Source organism: Penaeus monodon, chromosome 35 (assembly GCF_015228065.2).
Source record: "Penaeus monodon isolate SGIC_2016 chromosome 35, NSTDA_Pmon_1, whole genome shotgun sequence".
NCBI classification, from domain to species: Eukaryota; Metazoa; Arthropoda; class Malacostraca; order Decapoda; family Penaeidae; genus Penaeus; species Penaeus monodon.
In genome coordinates, this window is record NC_051420.1 from 12,198,931 (window position 1) to 12,220,962 (window position 22,032).

At 36.8% G+C, this 22,032-nt stretch overlaps 2 non-coding genes across 2 annotated transcripts; one reads left to right on the forward strand and one right to left on the reverse strand.

Moving 5' to 3' along the window:
* The first annotated feature begins 14,875 nt into the window (after positions 1-14,875).
* Positions 14,876-14,949, forward strand: Trnav-gac. The gene has a single exon. It is a non-coding gene; the product is annotated as a tRNA-Val (tRNA).
* A 6,706-nt stretch (positions 14,950-21,655) lies between these two features.
* Trnaf-gaa lies at positions 21,656-21,728 on the reverse strand. Its single transcript has one exon. It is a non-coding gene; the product is annotated as a tRNA-Phe (tRNA).
* Positions 21,729-22,032: the final 304 nt, after the last annotated feature.

Genomic DNA, 22,032 nt, shown 5'->3' on the forward strand with positions numbered 1-22,032 from the left:
TTTTTACTACAAATTACCCGTAAGCTTTACATGCTTAAGGCCCCGGGAAAGGTAAAAGCCGTCTATCTATTGTTTGCAGTGCGAAGTAGCTTTGTTGATGTTAGCAGCGCTCTCGGCGATCGACAATTTCGCTTATTAGAGATAACGGTTTTGTCTTTCCCCAATATGTTATAAATGCGGCTTTTGTACGGTTTGGGGCCTCCTTCATGATTTTACAATTTTTTGTTAATGATAGTTTTAGCCAATTTATTTTTTTCTTATTTTTCACGTATTGGAGAAAGGGAAAGAGAGAGGGGGGGGAGGAGCAGAGAAAGAAAGGAAAGAAAGAGGAAAGAAAGAGGAGGATGAGTGAGAGGAAGAAAAGGGGGAGTGAAAGAGGGGGCGGGGGGGAAAGGAAAGGGGAGGAAACGGGGGTAAATATAATATTATATATATAATATATATATATAATTTTAAATATATAAGAGAAGAGAGAGAGAGAGAAGAGAGGAGAGGAGAGAGGAGAGGGAGAGAAAAAATCGACCAAAAAAACAACATTGTAATTTACAGTAACAAGCAATATCGTAATTGAATAATTTATGCCCTTTAAGTCGCGTCGAACCCGATTTTTGAGTTGTAGTAACAAATTGGGATTCTAAAATCCCCAAAGTTCATTCACAAAACATGCGGAAGGGTTTTGGGTTGGTTTTAGAAATTGCAATAACTGACATTTTGACTCATCCAAAAAAACAAGCACACCAACACGCGCCCGCACGCCGCACGCCGCACGCACGCACCCGCACGCACGCACGACGCACGCACACACGCACAACCAACACGCACCACACACACGCCAAACCCCACACACGCAACACACACACAAACACCACACCAACCAACAAAAACAACACCAACCACACACACACCACACCCACACACACAATTTAGTGTGTGGTATATATATATAAAATTTTATAATATATAATAATAATTACGAAGAAAATTTATTATGCTCTATAATGTGGGGTTTTTATGTAGGCCCAGTAAAGAATGGGGGCCATAAAATATCAAATAAAGATATACCTAGTATCTATTTACTACTTTATTTATTTTTACCAACCCCCTACATGATTTTTTTCATCCATCCCGCCATTCCAAAGAGTAATCGGGATAATTTTAAAATGCCAAACCTGGCGCTCAAATGGAAAAAATAATTTGCTCAGTTGGGAAAAGGTAAACCAAAGGTTCTCAAAAATTTTTTTACTCTGTGGCCCCCGACCAAAATATAATGATTTTCCCAAAGGGCCCCCTTCAGATGTATCTTTTTAGATTCATTATATTTCTCGTGTAAAGGTGTCAAAGCTAAAAAGAAAGATTCATTTATTTATACGTGGGGATAATATACGTAAGTAGTGGGAGAAAATCAGTTTAATTTGTGTCAAATTCTATATTGTTCCCTGGCCCCCACAAAAAACCCTGAGGGACAGGTTTGGGGGAAACCGCCCTAAACCTTCCCCCGATTAAAGTTTGAGGAAAACTGTGAAAAATGGCAGCTGTAAAAGACGTTTGGGATTCCCAACGGGTTTGACCTATCTTTTCCAAAACACACGACTATCATTTTTAACGCTAAAGCTCAGGGGGAGAGCGTTAGAGAAGATCAAAGGCCCCGGTTTGATCCCGGGTCTTGGGCATTTTGAGAGCCCGCAGGGGCCAGAGAAATGCCCGAATCAAGTAGATACCGAATGCTGGGGACTTTTTGTGTAAACAAATGCAAGTTACAGTGACAAAATTTTTCCACCACTTTTTGATTTAAAGGGTTTATGAAAATTTTTTACCTACATCCAAAGCAGTACACATCCATGCACACAGAACACACACGCAATATGTGTATTTACAATATATGAAGGTATATACTATATACATACATTAACATTACATACTTACTTACAAAATTACATACTGTTACACAACACGCAATACACAGCGTGCTGTGTGTTCGTTCATGGACGTATGGTGTGTGGCGCAGCACGGCAGTATGTGGTGTGTGGTATGTGGATATAATACAGTAAGTATAAGTATGTGTATACGTATAAATATATATATATTATGATGTATATATATATATATATATAAATTATAAATATATATAGATATATTATATATATATATTTTTTTTTTTTTTTTTTTTTTTTTTTTTTTTTTTTTTTTTTTTCTTTTTTTTTGTTTTACGGTAGGTTCATGTTTGAGCCGCCGTGGTAACGCATATACTTATTGTAGTTCCTGTTGTGATGGCTCTGGAGTGAGTACGTGTACGGACCCGTCCTTCTACGGAGAGTGCCGGGTAACTTTTAGGTAAAATTTCTCTATTATCCGGTGCTTAGACCCAGCAGTGGGCCGGCTTGGTCACCCAGGTCTAGGTAGCATCGAGGTGAAGTTCTTCACAATAGGAAACAACGCGCGGCCGGTGACTCGAACCCTCGAACTCAGATTGGCATCGGACAGTCTGGGTCGACGCTCTAACCATCAGCCTCGTATAAAAACATTTACATATATATTATATTTAGAAATTATATATGCCAAAAGCCTATCGTTAGTGAGTGAACTGCTTACTCCACCCCCCCCCTACTGACAGCATCTAATTTAGTCCAACTGGAAATAATATGAATTTGGGGCGGGGGTCCCGGGCCAACAGTCCCGGATTCGAACGTACTCGATGCGAAAGGATTTGAGAAGAAACAAAAGAAGGGCTGACGTAGTAAATTTCAAACAAAAAAGGACTATTCGTGTGTATTAATGTATGGATATAGAGACATATATATAGATTATCTATATAATATCTATATATAACTTAATACAAAATCAAAGGAAATCCATTAGCATTAGGTGCAGTGATTAGTAAAAAAAAAAAAAAAAAAAAAAAAAAAAAAAACAACCCAAAAAAAAAAAAAAAAAATAGAGTTCTGTACTCACGCTCTTCCAATCGGGACTGTCCGGAAGATTATAAATATTGTAATTAAAATACCGAACTATACTGTATGGTTTTCTTAAATCTTAAAAAATTTCGCTGATATTGGTAGGGCAAGGAATGCTCGTAACAAAAGCAAATAAATAAATTAGGTGCTGGTTTAACCCGTGCTAATTTCTAACGTCCATTTTATTTTCTCTTCTAATTATAAATAAAATGGTAAGTAAACAATATAACTCTCCTCCAATTCTAACAACCCTGCATTTTTCATCAATTTCTAAACAGATTATTAAGAAAGTTCAGTCCCCAATTCTAAACCTCGTTTAATTCATCTAACTTCTAAATAGATTATTAACCTCTTGTCTCTTCCTAAGCCTCTTTCTCAGTTGTCTCTAACTTCTAGCAAATTGTAATTATCCAGTGGTAATGCTGCATTAGTTAGTGTTGGAATCAGAATGATTTTGATCCCAGGAATTTGTGCCAAATTAAGATATATATTAGTGCCATTTATTCCTATGATAATGATTATTATGGAAGATTAAGGGGGAAATTCGAAGTAAGGGAGATTTGAAAACGTGCTGAATATAACGAGCGGTTGTGCTGCAAGTAATTTTCTTTCTTCTTCTATCCTTCTCCTCTGACTGACCTGTAGCGTCGTCGAGATCTTAGACGTCTGTCGTCTCTCTCGTCCTTAAGGGAGTGTAGGATAGGGCTCCGAAAACCCAAAAAGTAAATAAATAAAAAAGTAAACAAGGTAAAAATATAAATATATAGGAATAAAAACAGACAAAAAAATAAATTTTATTATCTCATGATTTATTACTTCCTAATTCTACACTTTTATGGTTACACACGGACATATATAAATACTTAGATAGTATCAAAACTGATTAAATAGAAAAATACGGAGACTCTGAATTGTCCACAGTCCGACGTGAGTCGGCTAATTTCTATCTTGAGACGGAACACACTCAGGAACACGGCAAACCTACGGCGGCACGGTTTCATTAACAGTAGAACATGACGGCGACTTTTCAGGCACTCATGAATATTCCACGTGCCCAGCGGGATCGACGCGGGGACCTGTAATCTTCAGTCTAACGCTCTCCCAACTGAGCTATCGAGGCATATTAGACATTGTGATAAAATGCATTAACATATCGAATATTCTTTAATTGTTTATAAATTCACTGGTATTGCTAGGACAAGGAATGTTGAGTAACAATAACGAATAGATTGCTTATGTGACAACATTTACTTCCTAATTTTTAGCCTCCTTATTTCCCTTCTAATTTCTAAACAAGATATTTATGTAATAATACTAACTCTTCACTTTCTATCACCCCTTCTAATATTCCTTCTAAACTTCTAAACTACTTTGGGTTAACCTGTCCGCTTTTTTAACCGTCCTTCAGAGTCCCTTTAACGCCTAAGTGAAATGAAATTTATCTCTGGGGTTCATATACTGTATTTAGTTTTTGCTGGAATCTGCATTGTTTTGATCGCAGGAATGAGCATCAACTGTAAAACATTATATCTAGTGCATGGAAGAAAGCTTATTTAGGTGAAATTCACGGGAGAATGGAATTTGAAACTTTAATTTGTGCTGAAGATAAAGAGCGACTGAGAAATCGGCGCTAATTTTTCTCTCTATCATCTCTTTTTCTCTTTTATCTTTTTTATCATGCTTTGTCACTCTGTCACTCTCTCTTTCTCTCTCCTTCTCCCTTCCTTCCTCGGTGAACTACTCCCTAACTCCCAAAAGTACATCGCTGTGTTCCCCTTTCCCTATATTTAGTCCAATTTCGAAAGAAAAAAACTGGCAACTCACCCTGGACTCTGGAGCCTCCGATTCCACAGCCCTGTTTTGAGAAGAAACAAGAGAGTGCTGAAGGTAGCAAATTCCAATCAAAAAGATGGAAAGACTATGGTATAGAACATTAAAAAAAACCAAAAATGCAAGTAAATACATTAGTATTAAGTGCAAGTGATTAAAAAAAAAAAAAAAAAAAAGACGGTAATTGTTGTCCGGAGCCGGGCCGTGAGTTTGCCAGCTTTTTTTCCTTTCTTGAGACTAACACATTATGGACACAGAAAATTTCATAGATATAACCGCCACACGTTTCACGGCCATTCATATCCTACACAAAAACATTTTCAGGTAGCCATGAGTTGTCAAATTGTGCCTAGACCTGGGGTCGAAACGGGACCTATAGATCTTCAATGTAATGCTCTCCAAACTGAACTATCTAGGCAAATATTATATGATAATCCATTGTATTGAACATATCGAAATATTTTTATGGTGTTTATAAATTTGCTGACACTGTTTGGACAAGATATGTTTAGTAAACAGTATTAACCTCCTTCAAATTTTCAACCCTTTCATTTTTATTTCCCTGTAACCCTTCTATTTTTTCCTTCTAACTTTTAAATGTCATGCAGATGGCCAGGTAATCACTCGAAAGCAAGATACTGTTTGGAAAACATGTCTCGCCAACTCTCTCGCAAGCCAAGGAACTTTCCTGCAGTACGAGACTTGTCATACGATAAAGAGTTTGTGGATGCCCCCCAAACCATCCACTTCCAGGGGATTTCCCTTTCGCTTGCGCAATGCCCCAAACCGTAACTATAGTCCTCCGACGAGGAAAGTCCAGATCAAGACTTCACACCTCAGAAACTCTCCAGGATGAGTGATATCTCTGGTAAGCTTTCTATCCATTCTTTTTACTTGTAAAAAACACCTGGTTCTTTGGAATATTACTTTGTTTCTGAATAGCATCACAGAGAACTCATGTTTTCCTTCGTAATTTTTTTTTTATTTATTTTTATTATTTTTTTTTTTTAAAAAGTTGAAATCTCCGGCCCGGTTCAATGGTGACGGGCTCGGATTGGGAGGGATACGAGTCCGATACCGAAAAAATCGGACATAGAGGACACTCGGATGTAGATTATGAAAAACGTTCCGTGGTAGCTAGTCCATGGACTCCGATGAGCCCCTCGCAGAGTAAGTCAGGCAAAAATTGGGAGCGCAGTGCTCCTGGAGCTCTCTCCTTCGTTTGGTCGAAGAGGGGGAACTTGTCCGCGTCACTGCTTCGAGAGGACACCGGGGGTGCACGCACCCCTTGATGGATCGTCGAGCCAAATGGAAAATTTTTACCAGTTTCTTCCTAGAGGGCTGTTTCAGTCAATCGTGGACGAGACGAATCGGTAAGCAACTGACCTCTTGTTTGTATTCCGATTTGAAAACGGAATTTTCTTCCTACATGTCCTTTTTTTGAAACACTATTTTACAATGTCTTTTCTTCCAAATTTCCCGGGATGTTCACAAGAACCCACGACCCCCTTCATCAAATATGAAGGGGTGGGTGGACACGGTGCAGGAGATCCACTCATATGTTGGCCCAAGGGTTTCCCCCATGGGGGCTTCATGGGAAGAGGTGCCCGAGGGACTTTTGGTCGACGAACCTGTTGATGTCCTCATCGGTGTTCACCAGGACTGTGACCAGAGCCCTTCGACGCCCTTACCTTCGCTCTCCACTTCATGACAACAAAAGGGGAGCATGATGCGGATGATATATTGTGGAAGCTGCGCCCTGTGTTAGGGTCCTGGAATCGACATTCCGGTCCCTTTGTCCCGAATAAAAAAGTGACCGTCGACGAGAGCTTGTGGGCCTTCAAGGGCAGGACATCACGCCCTACAATACAACCTGAGTAAGAGGGCTTGGAGAAAGCCAGAGCCACCATGTGGAGGAGGGGTCCCCAGCAGGCGCCATGCCTGTGACCACACCCTTCGGCGGGGCGAGGAAGGAGACCAGGGTGATGTGCGTTGCTGCGGACATCCTATGGGCCCCCCACCCTGCTTCCAGTCTTAACCCCGCCTGAAGGCCAGGGTGGTGCTTGGAATGTCTTTTTTTAGATTTTAGAAGAAAAAAAAAATCGATTTACCACGGCTTTCCTTCTCTCACCAAGACAAATATGACTTACACACCTAAAAATGTGTTATTACTACAGTATTAGACAATAATATCCTCAATACATACTAATGGTTAAGTAACTCAGTAAACTTCACAGTTCAGAGGCAAAAACTGAGGTTGGAGTACACGCAAACAGCCATCAGACACTTGCACGGTTTGGGGACACGGGCTGCCGCACTAGCGCGCGTACCGGCGGAAAAAAAACTGCTGGTTGCTTTTATTTCCCAAGAAACAAAAGCTGCACACCAATTTTCCGACCACACTAAGGTTAAAACAAAGTCACGTAAGGACTTAGTATTAAGTGTCAGCTATTAGAATTATAAAAAAAATAGGAGAATCTGAGTTATCCAGAGTCCGGTGTGAGTTGTCATTGTCCTTTCTGAGCACTGGACACAGTAGACACAGAAAAACTCATAGATATCAAAGCACAACCTTTCATGGAGACCCCCGCCATTACAATAGTACGTCATGACAATGACATTACCGGAGTTGTCAAAATGGCCGAGACCTGGATCGTATACGGACGTTTACACGTTCTCCCAACTAGCTACTAGGCGATTTAAAATTGCACAATTTCATTGTATGAAAGATATCGAATATTATCATAAGTCGGATATAGGTAGGCAAGGAATGCCTAGTAAGCAATAGCCAAATAGCTTATTTGTGTGCCAGATTAACCCACTGAAATTTCAAAAAACCCTTTCTATTTTTTTTACAACTTTAAAATAATATGTAACAATATTAACTCCCTGCAATTCAGCTAAACCTATCCAATTTCTTCAACTTTTTAAATAGAATGGTTTGTAACAAATTTTTAAATGCTCTGCAAATTCTACAACCCCTCCTAATGTCATTTAAAAATCTTAAAAGATTATTAACCTACCGTCATCTTCCTAATTCCATTCCAGTTCCCTTCTAACTTATCGATAAGGTGGTGTTAATGTCAATGATTAATATACGTGTTAATTTCAGTAGGGACTCTGCATTATTTTTACAAAACACTTTATTCCAATAATATCAGTAAGTATTCTATTACATATATGTGTGTTTACATTATGTAATAAAAACAAAACATGCAGATACCGTAGTATTAAGGTCAGATGATTAGAATAGACAGGGAAAAATGTGAAACGAGAGTTGTCCAGGCCGGGGTGAGTTACCAGATTTAGTCTGTCATGAGACACGAACACATCTAGATACACTGGCAACACCATATCACAAGATTTCCGGCCATTGATCTGAAAACGATATTTCCGGTGCCGGAATTCCAAAAGTGAAAGACCCGGGATCGAAACGGGGACCTTCGATAGTAGTCTAACGATCTCCCAACTGAGCTATCTAGGAAATTTATTCTGTGTTTGCTACTGAATACGAATTATTTCAATAGGGAATATGAATTCGCTAAGGGCATGGCCATACTTATAACAATAACAAGTAGGCTGCTATATGTGCAGTATTAACCCCATGTCAATTTCTAACTTCATTTTTATTTCTAAATCGAATTGTTATGTCAAATATAATCTCTGTAATTTAAAACCCTTCTAAATTTTCTTTTAAATTCTAAATAGAATGCTTGTGTACAAATTTGCAACTCTCCAATCTAAAACCACCTCTAATTTTCCTTCCAAAGTCTAAATAGTTATTAACCTCCGTCATCTTCAACCCTTATTCAGTTTCCTTCTCACTTCCTAAATAAGATTTAATTATCTTAGCGTTTGTAACAGATCTCCTCTCTCTTAATCCTCTGATTGAGCGTAACATAGTGTCTGTAACCCCCAAAACTAAAATATATTAAATAAGGTAAACAAGATTAATAGATTCTATCTGATAATAGGAATAAAAATACATAAGATCAAATTAAAAGAAATTGTAACGAAAATTTAAAACAACAAAACATGTAAATCCATTTATGGGGGGATGGGGGGAAGTGCCACCCAAATTGTTTCCCATCAAGGTCGTCTTGATTGACTTATTCTAGATTAACCTCCTAAACAAAAAGTGACTCGTTGTCCAGATGCCAGTGTAGTTTAGCCCATTTTTTTTAGTTTACATCGAGGATGGATCATTATGGACATGGAAAAGCCTCAAAGATATCATGGCAGCCACATATTTCACGGAGACCCCCCGGCTATACTCGTCATCAAGACCCGACAATACCTGCGAGTTGAAAAAGTTGCACCAGAACCGGGACGTCCCGGGACCTGTAGATCTGTCAGGTCTAACGCTCTCCCAAATGAGCTATCTAGGCATAATCACATTTTGGGTTAAAATGTGTTAAAACATCAACTATTTAAGTTGTTATAAATCGTTCGATATGTTAGGACAAGGAAGTTAGGTAACAATCGCGAAAGATGCGCAGTACTAACCTTTTACATTATTAAACTCCATATATTCTCTTCTTTCTAAACAAAATGTTATGTAATAATATACCTCCCTCAATTTTCTAGCACCCCACACACCCTTCTAATTTTCCTTTAATTCTAAAGTAGATGATTAAATCCCGGTCCATTCGAAGTAAAATATCTTATTTCAGGGTTCGTATTTGATTACGGGAATAAGCATCGTGAAAATACCATATTTAGTGCATTGTGTGCAGACGAAACAATATATAGAGAGAAGCTTCATTCGGTGAAATTCGCCGGAGGAATAAATTTGACACGTCATGATTTTTATGGAAAGAGCTTTGGTATCGTGGTGTCGTCGTCTCATTGTTGGCAGTCTGTTATCATCACTCACTTTTTTTCTCTCTCCTCTCCTAACTCCATGGATGTGCACACCCTATGCTTAGTCGGAAAGCAAATAACTGGCAACTAACTGTAGACTTGGGTACTCCTATTCCAAAGGTCAGTTGAAAAGAGGCAGATCGCTAAGGTAGCAAATAAAAAACATTAAAAAAGGTGGAAAAAATGGATATACATTGTTATTGTGATAAAAACACAACATAGTAAAAGTTGGTATTAATGTCAGTTAATTAGAACAGAAAGAAGAAGAAGGAAAGAAGAAGAAAAAAAGACAGCTAATCGGGTTGTCCCGAGGATGCCAACTTTTCCTTTCCTGAGACTAGGGAACAATTATGGACACGGAAATCCCCTCATAGACAAGGCACCAACATACAGGAAGATCCCACCGGTCAGTAAGGAAGTCCATCGACAACGACATTTTCTTAGCCTTGAGTTGCAAACAAAATTGCCCCGGACCGGATCGAACCGGGGACCTTTAGATCTTCAGTCTAACGCTCTCCAAACTGAGCTATCTAGGCCTACTTGAATGATAGTTTTTGTATTGAAGATATTGATAATTTTCATTAGTGTCTATGATAATTAGTGATATTTGCTAGGACAAAGAACACTAGTAGCAATAGAAGTAGATGGCTTATGTGACAGTACCAACACCGTTCTTCTTTCTAACTTCCAATTATATATTTCTAACTCTAAAAAAAGGGCTAGGGAACAACATTAAATCCCAGCTATTCGAAAATCTCTTCTAATTTTCTTCTGACTTCTAAATTATTAACTCGTCTCACTTCCTAATCTCATCCAATGCCTTTTAACTTGTAAATCTCAGTGTAAAATAGGGGATTAAATTTCATGTGAGAACCGCATTATTTTGATAACAGGAGCAAGTTCAAATTCAAAATACACTTTGAATATCATTCATAATGGGTATTTGTAGAATATATAGTGTTACTTATGCAATAAAGATGTTATAAACCTAGATATTATTAAAAAGAGACAACATAATATCATAAGTGGTGAACTAGCGGCCTGGTTTGGTGTTTAGGACGCCGGATACTATCAATATGTAGGCATATGTTCTGGTCACCTTTGGTTGTGAAATGTCTTTTGATTGGGAGATATTGCTTAAATTTTCTGGTAGCTGGTTCCAGATTACATTTCTCGGATTGCATAGATCATTGCCCCGGTGTTTTCGATATCTTTGATCTATAAGTAGTTTGCCTTCTCGATCTTTGTTGACTTTTAGCCATTTAGTTGTTAATGTGGTGGGGTGTTTTTTTTTTGGGGAGTGGTCATTATTTATGTACACTTCCCTATTACTACTATTACGCCGCAGTTCTTAGTTTTGTGGTCCTTGTATTTGTTTGCGGAAGCCCCGGGTATCCAGGACAGATTAATGATACTAAGATATAGACGTTGTATAAACCGTTCTTGTTTCTGTGCGGCATTGATGTTTTTCTGTTTTTTAATGGCTTATATATAGATATAATTAGTTTCATATATATTTTATATATATATATATAGAATCTATTAATCTAGGATTACTAATATATACTATATATATTATAATCTATACTATAGATATATTATAATATATATATATATGAATAATATATCGATATATATATATACTGATATATATATAGTGATAATATATAGTGATATCTATATATGATAGATATATTAGTGAGTATTATATATAAAGATTATGATATATATAGCTAGTAGTATATATGGATATATATATGATTATATTAGCGATTATATATAGATAAAAATATATTATATATATAGTATGATTATATTATGATATATATATATATTATATATACATATATTATATATAATCTCTATATATATAAATATGATATATATAATACCATATATATATATATATAATATATATAGATAATATATGATCATGTATAATATATATTTTATAATTTATATATATATATCTAATATATATATTATATAATAATATTATATATATACATATGACTATCTCATATATATATATATCATATACATTATGATTATAGATAAGATACATATATAGTGATAGATATGACAAGATTACATAATTATATCATATATATATATATTAAATATATAATATAGATATATAATCATTATATTATATATATAATTGTATATATAATATAGTATATATATATAGATCAATCATATATATATATAATATGATATAATATATCAAATAAAAGATAATATAATAATATAATATATATATAAGCAGCATTAAAAAAAAAAATAAAAAAACACAAATGCCCACAGAAGAAACAAGAAATGTTATACAAAACGCTAGTACTTAGGATCATAATTCTGGTCGGATACCCGGGGCTCCACAAACAAATACAAAGGACACAAAAATAAGAACTTCGCGGCAAGAGTTAATGGGAAGTGGAATAAATATGACCACATACACCACTATTAAACAAACTAAATAATGGCTAAAGTACAACAGAAATACAAGAAGGCAAAATAACTAATATATCAAAAGATCGCAACAACCGGGGCAAGATATATGCCAATCGAGGAATGGGAATCTGGAACAGCTACCAGAAAAATATCGAACTATCTCCAAAAAAGACATTTAAAAACAAAGGGTGCACAGAACATATGCTAAACTTGATATTATCGGGCTAAACACCAAACCAAAGCACGCTAGTTTGAGCACTATGATATTATTGTTGTATAATTTTATAATATCTGGTTTATAACATCTTAGTGCATAATTGTAAACAAATAGCTGTAAAACAATACCCATTTAATGAGCTATAAAGTGTTTTGAATTGAACTTGGCTCCTTTGCTCAAAAGTAATGCAGGTTCTAACTGAAATTTAAATACACTATTTTAACCACTGAGATAATTACAAGTTAAAAGGGACATTGGAATGAGAATTGGGAAGATGACGGGAAGTTAATAATTAGAAGTCAAAAGGGGAAAATTAGAAAGATTTTCGAAATAGCTGGGGAGTTATGTTTTTACATAGCCATTTATTTAGAAGTTAGAAGATAAAATAAATTGGAATTTAGAAAAACAGAAGGGGTTATTTACTGCCCCCTAAGCAATCTACTTGCTATTGCTACTAAGTATTCTTTGTCCTAGCAATATCACTAAATTCATAGACACTAATGAAAATTAATCAATATCTCAATACAAAAACCATTATCTTTTCAAGTAGGCTTAGATACCCTCAGTGGGGAGAGCGTTAGACTGAGATCTAAAGGTCCCCGGTTCGATCCGGGTCTGGGCAATTTGGAACAACTCAAGGCTAAGAAAAATGTCTTTGTAAGATGGACTTCCGTACTGACGGTGGGATCTTCTGTAATGTGTGGTGCCTTGTCTATGAGGATTTCCGTGTCCATATTGTGTCTAGTCTCAGGAAAGGAAAAAAGTTGGCATCTCTGGACAACTCCGATTAGCTGTCTTTTTTTTTTTCTTCTTTCTTCTTCTTCTTCTTGTCTTTAATTTAAAAGACATTAATACTAATAAATTTTACTTATGTTTTGTTTATAAAATGTATATTACAATATTTTCCCCCTTTTTAATTGGTATTTGCTACCTTTAGCGCTCGGGCTCTTTTCAAAACAGACTTTGGAATAGGAGTACTCCAGATTTCTACAGTGAGTTGCCAGTTATTTGCTTTCCTGACTAAGGCATGGAAGGTGTGCACATCCAAGGGGTGTTAGGGAGAGGGAGGGGAGAAAAAAAAGTGAGTGAGTGAGAAGACAGACTGCCCCAAAAAATGAGACAGGGCTGGGCAGACAACGATTAAAAAAACATTTTTTATAAAAAAAAAATGACGTTTCAAAATTTTTTCTCCGGCGAATTTCACCGAATTTAAGCTTTTCTCTATGATAATGGTTTTGTCTGAAAAAACGAAAATGCACTAAATATGTATTTTAAACCCCTTGATGCTTATTCCAGTAATCAAAATAACGAACCACTGAAATAAAGATTTTTTTACTTCGAAGGGACAGGGATTTAATATCTATTTAGAAGTTTGAAGGAAAAATTAGAAGGGGTGCCCAGAAATTGAAGGGAAGTTAGTATTATTACATAACCATTTTGTTAGAAGAAGAGGGAAAAAAGAATGGAGGTTAAGATTAAAGGTTAGTACTGTCGCAATCTATTCGCTATTTTTACCTAACATTCCTTGTCCAACAATATCAACGAATTTTTAAACAAAATTAAAAAAATTAGTCGATATTTAAAAAAACATTTTTAACCCACAAATGTGAGTATGCCTAGATAGCTCAGTGGGAGGAGCGTTTAGGATGAAGACAAAGGTCCCTGGATCGATCCCGGGTCTGGGCAATTTTTACAACTCGCAGGTAATTGTCGGGGTCTGATGGACTGATATAATGACCGGGGGGTCTCCGTGAAATATGTGGCTGCCATGATATCTTTGAGGCTTTCCATGTCCATAATGTATCCAGTCTCAGGAATGGAAAAAAATGGCAACTAACACTGGAATTCTGGACAACGAGTCACTTTTTGTTTAGGAGGTAAATCTAGAATAAGGTCAATCAAGACAGGGACCTTGATGGGAAAAAAAAAGTTTTGAGGGGGCAACTTCCCCCCCCAAGCCCCCCAATACTAATGGATTTTAAAGTTTTGTGTTTAAATTTTCTTTACAATATTCTTTTAATTTTATCTTATGAAATTTTTATTCATATTACCCTATATAAAAAATTATTTTTGGGTTACTTATTTAATATATTTAGTTTGGGGGTACAGAGAAACTATGTTACGCCTCAATCAGAGGATTAAGAGAGAGAGAGATCTTTTTACAAACAGCTAAGAAAATTTTAAATCTTATTTGGGAAGTTAGAAGGGAAAAACTGGAATAAGGGTTAAAAGGGATGACGGAGGTTAATAATCTAATTTAGAATTAGAAGGAAAAATTAAAGAGTGGTTTTAGGAAATTTGGAGGAGTTGAAAATATGTTACACAGCATTCTATTTAGAAGTTAAAAAAGAAAAATTAGAAGGGTTGTTATAAATTACAGGAGAGTTAATTATTTACATAACCATTTATTAGAAATAAAAATGGAAGGTTAGAAATTAGAAGGGGGTTAATACTGGCACATAAGCAGCTAATTGTTATTGTAAAAGTAGGGCCATGCCCTTACCCGAATCATATCACTATTGAAAAATATTCGATATTCAGTACAATCAAACAGAATTAAAATGCCTGGGATAGCTCAGTTGGGAGAGCGTTAGACTGACGATCTATAGGTCCCCGGTTCGATCCCGGGTCGGGGCACTTTTGGCAATAACAGGCACTGAAAATATCGTTGTCAGATGCAATGGCCGGGAAAATCTTCGTGAGATGTGTGGTGCCATTTGAAAATCTATGAGGTTTTTTCGTGCCCTCAAAAAAAAGGGAAAAAAATTGGTAACTCACGCCGGCTCTGGACAATCCGTTTCACATTTTTCTTCTATTCTAATCATCTGACATTTAAATTTACTAATGTATCTGCATGTTATTGTTTTTTTAAAAATTTTAAAAACACCATATATGTAAATAGAATACTTACTATAATTATTGGAATAAAGTGTTTTTGAAAAATAATTGCAGATTCCTACTGAAAATTAACACAAGTATATTAATCATTGAAATTAACACACCTTATATAGAAGTTAGAAGGGAAACTGGAATGAGAATTAGGAAGATGACGGGAGGTTAATAATCTTTTAAGATTTTTAAATGAAAATTAGGAGGGGTTTTAGAAATTGGCAGAGCATTAAAAATATTGTTACAAAAGCATTCTATTTAAAAGTTAGAAGGAAAATTGGAGAGGTTTTAGAAATTGCAGGGGAGTTAATATTGTTACATATTATTTAGAAGTTGGAAGAAAAATAATAGAGGTTTGAAATTATCAGTGGGTTAATATTGGCACACAAATAATCTATTTGCTATTGCTACTAGGCATTCCTTGTCCTACCTATATCAGCGAATTAGATAATATTCGATATATTCAATACAATGAAATTGCAATTTTAAATGCGCCTAGATAGCTCAGTTGGGAGAACGTTAAACGTCCGTAGATCGATTCCAGGTCTCGGCATTTTTGACAACTCACGGGTAAATGTCATTGTCTGACGGACTATTGTAATGGCTGGGGGGTCTTCATGAAATATGTGGTTGCTTTGATATCTATGAGGTTTTCTGTGTCAATACTGTGTCCAGTCTCAGGAAAGGACAAATTGACAACTCACACCGGACTCTGGATAACTCAGATTCTCCATATTTTTTTAAATTCTAATCAGCTGACACTTAATACTAAAGTACTTACGTGACTTTTGTTTTAACCCATTAGTGTGGGTCGGAAAATTGGTGTGCAGCTTGTGTTCTGGGAAATAAAAGCAACCAGCAGTTTCTCTCGCCGAGACGCGCGCTCAGTGCGCGCAGCCCGTGTCACCACCCGTGCAAGTGCTCTGATGGCTGGTTTGCGTGTAACTGCAACCTCAGTTTTTGCACTCTAGAAACATGTGAAAGTTTACTGAGTTACTGTAACCATATAGTATGATATATGAAGGATATTATTGTCTAATACTGTAGTATATACTACATTTTAGGTGTGTAAAGTCAGTAGTTTGTCTTGGTGAGAGAACGGAAAAGCAGTGGTAAATCGATTTTTTTTTTCTTCTCAAAATCTAAAACAAAGACATTCCAAGCACCACACCTGTGCCTTCAGGCGTGGTAAGACTGGAAGCAGGGTGTGGGGCATAGGGATGTGCCGCAGCAACTGCACATCACCCTGGTCTCCTTCCTGCGCCACCGCCGAAAGGGTGTGTCAACAGGCATGTGCGCCTGCTGGGGATCCTCCTCCACATGGTGGCTCTGAGCTTTCTCCAAGCCCTCTTACTCAGGTTGTATTGTAGGGCGTGATGTCTGCCCTTGAAGGCCCACAAGCTCTCGTCGACGGTCACGTTTTTATTCGGGACGAAAACGGACCGGAATGTCGATTCCAGGACGCCTAACACAGGGCGCAGCTTCCACCAATATATCATCCGCATCATGCTTCTCCCTTTGTTGTCAGTGATGTGGAGAGCGAAGGTAAGGGCGTCGAAGCGGTCTCTGGTCACAGTCCTGGTGAACACCGATGAGGACATCAACAGGTTCGTCGACCAAAAGTCCCTCTGGCACCTCTTCCCATGAAGTCCCATGAGGAACCTTAGGCCAACATATGAGTGGATCTCCTGCACCGTGTCCACCCACCCCTTCATATTTGATGAAGGGGGTCGTGGGTTCTTGTGAACATACCGGAAGTTGGAAGAAAAAGACATTGTAAAATAGGTGTTTCAAAAAAGGACATGTAGGAAGAAAATTCCGTTTTCAAATCGGAATACAAACAAGAGGTCAGTTGCTTACCGATTCGTCTCGTCCACGATTGACTGAAACAGCTCCTCTAGGAAGAAACTGGTAAAAATGTCCAGTGGGCTCGACGATCCATCAAGGGGTGCGTGCACACCCGGTGTCCTCTCGAAGCAGTGACGCTGGACAAGTTCTCCCTCTTCGACCAAACGAAGGAGAGAGCTCCAGGAGCACTGCGCTCCCAATGTTGCCTGACGTACTCTGCGAGGGGCTCATCGGAGTCCATGGACATAGCTACCAGCGGAACGTAGTCATAATCTACATCCGAGTTGTCCTCTATGTCCGATTCTTCGGTATCGGACTCGTATCCCTCCCAATCCGAGTCGTCACCATTGAACCGGCCGGAGATTTCAACTTTTGTAAAAAAAAAAAAATAATAATAAATAAATAAATAAAAAATTACGAAGGAAAACATGAGTTCTCTGTGATGCTATTCAGAAACAAAGTAATATGTCCAAAGAACCAGGTGTTTTTACAAGTCAAAGAATGGATAGAAAGCTTACCAGAGATATCACTCATCCTGGAGAGTTTCTGAGGTGTGAAGTCTTGATCTGGACTTTCCTCGTCGGAGGACTATAGTTACGGTTTTGGGGCATTGCGCAAGCGAGGAAATCCCCTGGAAGTGGATGGTTGGGGGTCATCCACAAACTCTTTATCGTATGACAAGTCTCGTACTGCAGGAAAGTTCCTTGGCTTGCGAGAGAGTTGGCGAGACATGTTTTCAAACAGTATCTTGCTTTCGAGTGATTACCTTGCCATCTGCATGACATTTAAAAGTTAGAAGGAAAAAATAGAAGGGTTACAGGGAAATAAAAATGAAGGTTAGAAATTAGAAGGAGGTTAATACTGTTACTAAACATATCTTGTCCAATCAGTGTCAGCAAATTTATAAACACCATTAAAAATATTCGATATGTTCAATACAATGGATTATCATATAATATTTGCCTAGATAGTTCAGTTAGGAGAGCATTACATTGAAGATCTATAGGTCCCCGTTTCGACCCCAGGTCTAGGCACAATTTGACAACTCATGGCTACCTGAAAATGTTGTTGTCTGAGGGACTACTGTAATGGCCGTGAAACGTGTGGCGGTTATATCTATGAAATTTTCTGTGTCCATAATGTGTTAGTCTCAAGAAAAGGAAAAAAAGCTGGCAACTCACGCCAGGCTCCGGACAACAATTTACCGTCTTTTTTTTTTTTTTTTTTTTTAATCACTTGACACTTAATACTAATGTATTTACTTGCATTTTGTGTGTTTTTTTAATGTCTATACCATAGTCTTTCCATCTTTTTTGATTGGAATTTGCTACCTTCAGCACTCTCTTGTTTCTTCTCAAAACAGGACTGTGGAATCGGAGTGCTCCAGAGTCCAGGGTGAGTTGCCAGTTTTTTTTCTTTCTGAAATTGGACTAAATATAGGAAGGTGAACACAGCGATGTAGCTTTTGGGGAGTTAGGGAGTAGTTCACCGAGGAAGGAAGGGAGAAGGAGAGAGAAAGAGAGAGTGACAGAGTGACAAAGCATGATAAAAAGATAAAAGAGAAAAAGAGATGATAGAGAAATTAGCGCCGATTTCTCAGTCGCTCTTTATCTTCAGCACAAATTAAAGTTTCAAATTCCATTCTCCCGTGAATTTCACCTAAATAAGCTTTCTTCCATGCACTAGATATAATGTTTTACAGTTGATGCTCATTCCTGCGATCAAAACAATGCAGATTCCAGCAAAAACTAAATACAGTATATGAACCCCAGAGATAATTACATTTCACTTAGGCGTTAGAAGGGACTCTGGAAGGACGGTTAAAAAGCGGACAGGTTAACAATGTAGTTAGAAGTTAGAAGGAATATTAGAAGGGGTGATAGAAAGTGAAGAGTTAGTATTATTACATAAATATCTTGTTTAGAAATTAGAAGGGAAATAAGGAGGCTAAAAATTAGGAAGTAAATGTTGTCACATAAGCAATCTATTCGTTATTGTTACTCAACATTCCTTGTCCTAGCAATACCAGTGAATTTATAAACAATTAAAGAATATTCGATATGTTAATGCATTTTAATCACAATGTCTAATATGCCTCGATAGCTCAGTTGGGAGAGCGTTAGACTGAAGATCTAAAGGTCCCCGATTCGATCCCGGGTCTGGGCACTTTTGACTATTCATGAGTGCCTGAAAATGTCGCTGTCAGATGTTCTACTGTTATGAAACGCGTGGCAGCCATGAGGTTTGCCGTGTTCATAGTGTGTCCAGTCTCAAGAATAGAAAATTTAGCGACTCACGTCGGACTGTGGACAATTCAGATTCTCCGTATTTTTCTATTCTAATCAGTTGATACCTAATACGAAGTATTTATATATGTCGTGTGTAACCAATATAAATGTATAATAAGGAAGTAAATAAATAAATAGATAATAAAATTTATTTTGTATTTTTATTCCTATTATATTATAAATATTTTACCTTGTTTACTTTTTTATTTATTTACTTTTTGGAGGTTTCGGAGCACTATACTACAGCTCCATTAAAGGACGAGAGAGACAGACAGACAGTCTAAGATCTCGGACTACGCTACAGGTCAGTCAGAGGAGAAGGAGAGAAAGATAGAAAGAAAATTAACTTCACAACCGCTCGTAATATTCAGCACAAGTTTCAAATCTCACCTTACTTCGAATTTCACCCAATTAATCTTCCATAATAATCATTTCATAGGAATAAGAAGTGCACTAAATATAATATCTTATTTTGGCACAAATCCTGGGGATCAAAAGCATGCTGATTCCAACACTAACTTAATGCAGCATAATAACCACTGAGATAATTACAATTTTTCTTAGAAGTTAGAAGAGACACTAGAAAGAGGATTAGGAAGATGACAAGAGGTTAATAATCTATTTAGAAGTTAGATGGAAAATTAGAAGCGGTTTTTAGAAATTGGGGAAGTGAAAACTATTCTTAATAATCTGTTTAGAAATTGGAAGGAAAAAAATAGCAGGGTTGTTAGAAATTGGAGGAGAGTTAATATTGTTACATAACCATTTTATTTAGAAGTTAGAAGAAAAATAAAAATGGAGGTTAGAAATTAGACGGGGTTAATACTAGCACATATGTAATTTATTTGCTTTTGTTACTGAGCATTCCTTGCCCTACCAATATCAGCGAATTTATAGACATAAAAGATATTCGGTATTTTTAATACAATAATTTATAAAATAGTCCAGGACAGTCCGATTGGAAGAGCGTTAGACAGAACTCTGGATTTTTTTTTTTTTTTTTTTTTTTTTTTTTTTTTTTTACTAATCAGCTGACACTTAATACTAATGCATTTACATTTATTTTGTATTAAGTATATATATATATATATATATATATATATATATATATATGTATATATATACATACATATATATATACACACAATAGTCTTTTTTGTTGAAATTTACTACGTTCAGCCTTCTTTTGTTTCTTCTCAAAAGACTTGTCGAATCGGAGTACTTTCGAATCCAGGGACTGTTGCCAATTATATATTCAGATATTGGACTAAATATAGGATGCTGTGCAAGTAGGGGGGGGGGGGTAAGGAGTACAGCAGTTCACTCACCTAAATGAATAGGCTATTTGGCATATATAAATTTATATAAATAGGAATATATATGTAAATGTATATTTATACGAAGGCTGAGTGGTTAGAGCGTCGGACCCAAGACTGTCACGATGCCAATCTGAGTTCGAGGGTTCGAGTCACCGGCCGACGCGTTGTTCCATTGGGGAAGGAACTTCACCTCGATTGCCTACCTAGACACTGGGTGACCAAGCCAGCCCAAGTCAGTGCTGGTCCTAAGCCCGGATAAATAGAGAAAATTATTACCTAAAAAAGTTAACACCGGCACTCTCCGTAGAAAGGAACTGGGGACCGTACCACGTACTCACTCCAAGAGCATCACAACATGAAAACTACAATTAAGTATCATGCTGTGACCACGGCGGCTCAAACATGAACCTACCGTAAAAAAAAAAAAAAAAAAAAAAAAAAAAAAAAAAAAAAAAAAAAAAAAAAAAAAAAAAAAAAAAAAATATATATATATATATATATATATATATATATATATATATATATATATATATATATACATACATACATATATATATATTTATACGTATACACATACTTATACTTACTGTATATATATACACATACACACACACACATACATGCACTTGCATGCGCACACACACACATACAGTCACATGAACGCACACACAGACACGCATGTGTATGTGCGTGTTTTGTATACAGTATGATGTATATGTATGTATGTATACAGTATGTATGTTAGTATGTATACAGTATATATACATTCATATATATGTATAGATACACATATCTGCGTGTGTGTGTCTGTGTGCATGGATGTGTACATGTGCTTCTGGATGTAGGTAACAAATTTCATAAAATCCTTAAATCTATAAAGTGGTGGAAATAATTTTGTCACTGTAACTTGCATTATGTGTTACACAATGAAAGTCCCCAGCATTAACGGTAGTCTACTTGATTCGGGCATTTCTCTGGGCACCTGCGGGCTCTCAAAAGTGCCCAGACCCGGGATCGAACCGGGGACCTTTAGATCTTCAGTCTAACGCTCTCCCAACTGAGCTATCTAGGCGTTACAATGAAAGTGATAGTCAGTGTGTTTTAGATAAGATAGTGTCAAACCCGACTATCGGAATGCCAAACGTCTTTTACAACTGCCATATTCACAGTCTTCCTCAAGACTTTTAATCGTCGGGCAAGGTTTAGGGCAGGGATTCCCAACCTGTGGCCTCAGGGTAATTCGTGGAGGGCCATGGAACAATATGAGAATTATGACATCGAATTAAACTGAATGTTACCTCATCTACAGTACTTACGTATAATTATATACCCCACGTATAAATAAAATGGAACTTTCATTTAGCTATTGACACCAT